A 6,000-nucleotide genomic window follows, 5' to 3' on the forward strand; every position below is an offset into this window, starting at 1 on the left:
GTTAATCTTTGATATCTTTGGAGCTGTTAAAATTTTAAAATATACAAACAGACGAACAGCTCGGCTGTACTGACTAAAGAGTAGCTTTTTGGAGAGAAAAGAACGGGTGCATTTTAGAGCGACAACAGATACACGGATATGGCTGAATCGACTAAGTACGCTGACCATTAGTATATATACTTTATAGGATTTCTGATGTATCCGTTTGGGTTTCACAAACATCGTGGCAATCTTAATATACCCTGCTCAAGATTTTCGCTCAATCGACTCAATCTCGCTACTTATGAGATTCGTTATAAGATATCATGCTTATCTGTAATCTATAGATAAAATATATCTTGTCATCAAACAACCAGTCGTCACACACACAATTTGTCTCCCACGTACCTGTTGACAGAGTCCGTTGTGATTTACGTGAGTACCTGCCTGCGAAGGCCTAACCTCACGGCGTTTTCTATTTCTAGAAGCACGTAGATCAATACAATGCGTTGATCAGCGCCCTAAAGCATAAATGCATTCAGCACTCATACTTTGGAGAACAAAATTATGAATGCATTCTGCACTTATACCCTGGTTCCAATTGGTTCGGGTGGATAGGGACACCCTAGCCGCCTAGGTCGGGTGCGAGGCCGACCTAAAACCTCTGCCGTACTCTGGGTCCGGTACCCGGCCGCAATGTGACTCCACATGGGATTAAATGCCCTGCCTGCATTTAGGTACAAACCACAGCTACCACGAATCTCCACAAAGGGCCAAACCCAATGAGCAGATTGGAGTAAACTCCAAGGGCAAACTGCTCCCCGTGGTACCAGGTTATAGTCTCTGGTGAGACTTTGTAGCTTTTGCTAATACCAGTTGAACTCCCAAAATCCCAAACTCAATGACTGGTGACCTTTGTCGCCTGAACAACAAATGCCTTTATATTAGGAATTAATATAAAGTCTATAATATCATTTCAAGCTGAGTATTATAGCACTATTTCTGACTTAGACCATGCTGACATTTAAACAAGACCTGTTATGTCAGACACAGTGCATGTGGATTATAGTCGCCTCTTACGACAGGCATGCCTTACCACGGGTATATTCTTCCCCCTCCAACGCAGGAGCCCCCCTACCCGCAGGGGGGGGGTTTACGAAGTCGTAAATAATTTCGTCTATCTTGGAACCAGTATTAACACCGAAAACAATGTAAGCCTCAAACAACATGTGCTACTTCGGACTGAGTAAACAATTGAGAAGTATCTATCGACGAACAAAGACCAATCTCTACATGTCCCTAATCATTACCGTCCTGCTATATTGTACAGAGGCATGACCGATGACAACATCGGTTTAGTTGACGTTACGAGTTTTCGACAGAAAGGTTATGCGAAAGATTTATGGTCCTTTGTGCATATGCAACTGCTTTCTATTTTAACTTTAAACGGGCTTCACTAGATCTTAGGTCGTGTTCAAAAATTCCTAAAATACCTAGCTTATCTTTCTGGTAATCTCATTTTTCAACAAAACAAATTCCGCGAAGCAACAACTATCAATAAAACCAATTAAACCTCACCTTTCGCCAAAACTTGTCCACTTACGTTAACACAATGAGCAATACAATAATTTCTATATAATGTTAAGGTGGAAGAGTTACTGAGCACACTGTTCATTTATTTGTTCTCAAAGTTTGGAACTCTGTTTTTAAGTCTATAGCTCAACCTAAGTTTTTGTACTTTTTAAGTTAGTAAGGGCAATTCCACACTAAAACTATCTTAGTTTCCAGTTTAAGAACACCATGCAAACTAGTTCATGTTAGGTTATGAAATATTAATTATATCACCAACTACTGCAATTTGCTTTTACTATAGATTATATATAATGTTGCAGAGAGAGATAAGGCAACTTTTCACTATTGTGTGAACGAAAAAAGTCGGAATCGAGCCACCCTAATGAGACATATTTCTCATGACTTATTTTTCCAAAGAACTCTGTTTTAAGTCTATAGGGCAAAAATATATGTTCCACACTAAAACTATCTTAGTTTGATATAAGAATTTAAGGCTTTTAGTTATGTATGCATATTTCAATTTGCTTTTACTAAGATTATATATCAGAGAGAGATATCACTGTGTGAACTTCTCGTCATATTTTCCTTTCAGCAAAATATATGTGTCAAACTTGTATTAGGCAACAATCGCTTTATTTCTTCCACAGAGAGAATTATGTGCTGTTTCTCATTCTCTGCAAACGTATCAACACTATTTCTAAAATTATGGCTGTTTCTCATTCTAACCATGATCTCTTCGATTCGGTGTCTGTCTAAATAAAACAAGTTTCCGCGATACGTCAGGGTTAATGTAATTCAGATCGTAGACAAACAAGTATTTTATTTTGACTAATTTGTGGCCGATTCCCAATGTATGTCATCTCCTTCAAAGTAATCCCCCTTGGCCTTAAAACACTTGTGCGAACAGTTGTTAAAGTCAACTTCCGGAATAGACCTCAACGCATGTAACGTGACTTCAATTGACTTAAAACGGCTCCAGCGTAGCGGTCGTTTGAGTTTGCTGAATAGCCAGGAGTAACACGGGCTAAATCAGGCGAATATGGTGGTTCTGGCACGAAATGTGTTGAAAATTTGGCGAAAAACTCACGAAGAATCAATGCAGTATTCGACGGTGCATTATTGTGGTGCAAAAACGAAGGAAATAGTTCGGAGTGCACTACAACTCGATAATCGAAGAAAACTGTCAGAAAAACTTTGATTTTTTTACCTGCTTCGACGTGTTTTTTTTCGGCATCGGCTCATCTTTGCCTCGATATTCGAACGATTCGTCTGTTTCCGAGTCGTAAGCATAGATCCAAGACTCATCGCCAGTAGTATAACGTTTCATGACATCCTGGCAGTCGGAACACATTGTTTCACAGACGTTCACGCTACGCAGTTTTTCTAAAAAATTTAAGGATTTTGGAAGCAATCGTGCTTTCACTTTTTTTAGGCCCAATGATCTTTCAAAATGGATTCCATTGATCTCTCCGATATTCCAATGCTGCAATTAAGATCCCTGACTGTTAATCGTCGATTCTCAAGCAGCAATTCCTTTTTGAAAAGTTTCAAGAAGATCCAACGTTTTCGAGCCAAACTTTGCTCGGCGATTAGGCTCATTTTGGCTCCATGGGTACGTAAATAAGTAAAATTGTCGCATTTGGAACAAAGGGCTGCCATTTCATCTAGAAAAAACAACTGTTTGGTATGGTTTGTGTGCCGGTGGAATCATCGGTCCATATTTCTTCAAAAAATGACTCCGGTCAGAACGTAACCGTCAATGGCGACTGTTATCGCATCATGATAACCAACTATTTGGTGCCTGAAATTGAATCGCATGATCTCGGCGACATTAGGTTTCAGCAAGATGGTGCCGCTTCCCACGCATCGCATCAATCTTCGGTAAGCAGATGATTTCACGTTTTGGGCAGGACGATTGGCCAACAAGATCGTGTAATATCACACTGTTAGACTTTTCCCTTCGGCCAACATTTGAAAGAAATAATCTTCCAAAATAGATGCCAAATTTGAAACTTCTGTGTTGTTTCTTTAAAGGAGTAGGGAATCTCGAAATGGATCATCCTTTATACATATGTGGATATAAGTCTTTAAGTTATTTCAATAACTTTATAAATTACACGTTTATTCGTGTATTTTATTCAAACTAAATATTCAATTGTAAATTTGCTTTTATAAGTGAAACTAACTAACCAAATCCATTTTCTGAAACAGTTATCAGTTTATGAAGACCACTAGCATGGGCTGATTGAAACTGACACGAACATTTCTATTGCAAAACTGTTGAAACAACAAAACGGCACATAGGAAAATCATAAAATTTTATTATGTATACATAGAGCTTTTTATTAAATATTTTCTAACAAATATAAAATTAGTTTGTGTAAATATGTAGATTTTAATAAATATATATTTTTATATATTTTTAGATGTGTATATGTATGTGCATAAGGGTGAGTCAAAACCAAATTATTTTTCGCTTGGTACTCTCAATAATTGGTTGATAGACACCTCTTAGAAAAGCTTTCAAGTGTGAGTTCTTAATTGTTGTGAGAGAACCTTCTCGTCTTACAGTTTTCTATATTTTTTTTATTATCAAATAGAAAAATTCGTAACTCGCTACCAATTTTAAACTCAACCCTTAGTTGACGAAGCTCAGAAAAATATAGCATTTCTAATTTATATTTCAATATTATCATTCATATACGTATTTTATTAACAAAAAAAGAAAATTAAATTTTAAGGATGCCGCTGTGTAAAAAAGGATATTGTACTTAGAAATACCATCAGGTTTGAGGTGCTCAAAAATGTTCATTTATTAATGCCATATATGCAGAGAAAAAGTTTTTTTTTCATTGCAGCTTAACAGTTTGTACTGAATTTTTTTTTGTAGCACGCCGCATATATTCCTCAGCTTTCAATAAATATAGGCTTATGTACTCCCAAGTTACCAAATCGATCATCAGTTGCAACCGACGCACCCTTACCACGACGTTTTTTGCTTGACAGTGTTGCCGTCTGACTCAAGCTCCGTTTATTGGCACCAATATGCTTTTGCGTCATTGGGCCTTGAAACAACGGACCGTCTATTATATATTCCAGCAGAGTGATTTTTTCATGTGTTTGACAGCATACGCCATAGGAATTAACGGAAGTTATTTCCAAAAGCCCTCTAAAAACCATCTATGCCACCATTTTTTACATCGCCTGCCTATCGCGTAGGTACTTCACAATTGATCTGCATGGTCAACTCCACCCATGAATGAGTTGTAATCTTTAACGGCAGTTGTGCTTTGAACATGTACTTCGTGGCCTTATCGTTCTCCTCTTGTCTGTAGTTTGCTCAGTCCAATGAAAATTAGACGCCAATAATATTGATTTATTATCTATCCATTTGTAAATAATTACTCCTTTCGTTGTTGATCGTGAATCAAACTCGCCTTTTTCAATCGCTTGTCTGTCTTCATGTTTGATGGAAGTTCTTTTCGTTTGCCTCTAACTGTTCTACATGCAAACACTTTCTGAGTTTGGAGGAACTATAAGAATCTAATAGCGGTAAAATAATTATCAGAGTACACGTACTTGTTCTTGCCACAGTCATCTTCTCTGAGGAACAAAAAAACTCTATTTCCGAGACCAAATCCTTCGTACTTTGCTTCCACAGTTTAAGTTTTTCCTTGTTCTTGCCACAGTCATCTTCTCTGAGGGACAAAAAAACTCTATTCCCGAGACCAAATCCTTCGTACTTTGCTTCCACAGTTTCAGTTTTTCCTTGGTATAGTGGGAGCCATATGATTTGATTTGATGATGATTTTTTTTATTCAATAAGTTAAAAAATGAATAAGAGAAACAAGTTTTTCTCAAAACACTCAAACTTCAACCGTTAATATCATTTAAACGGTTAGATGTACTAAAAAATCGTAAGTCAGCATTTTGCAGAGTATTTCTTATAGAATTTATGAAAGCGGATATTTTTCGAGGAGTTGGAAACTGTAAGGCAAAGGACCTTCTCGTTACCATTAAGAGCTCATATTTGGAGAGATTTTCGTTGAGGTGTCTCAGACGCGAAGAAAAATAATGTGGTTTTTGAAGCACCTTTATGTTTATATATACTTATTTGTGAGTATGTGTGTATATGTGTATATAAATAGGTATGTTTGGTATGTAAATTTGTTGCATGCCGCCAGCCGACTAACGTTGCTCGTAAAAATGCATTGATGGTTGACATAAAATAAAATGGAATTTATAGGTTATGCGCATAAAAATTTATAAGTGGGCATATCTGTAAGTACATGTGTATGTTTATGTGTATACATATGAAGCTATGGTAAATGCAAATGAATGTTTATGCGCGTGTTTGTGTGCCAATTTCTGTGCATAACTCAAAACGTATACACTCGACGCAAAAATATGGCTTCATGAGGAGTGAAATATTTATAAAAAAAGTGTGAA

Source organism: Bactrocera neohumeralis, chromosome 3 (genome assembly GCF_024586455.1).
Source record: "Bactrocera neohumeralis isolate Rockhampton chromosome 3, APGP_CSIRO_Bneo_wtdbg2-racon-allhic-juicebox.fasta_v2, whole genome shotgun sequence".
Lineage (NCBI taxonomy): Eukaryota > Metazoa > Arthropoda > Insecta > Diptera > Tephritidae > Bactrocera > Bactrocera neohumeralis.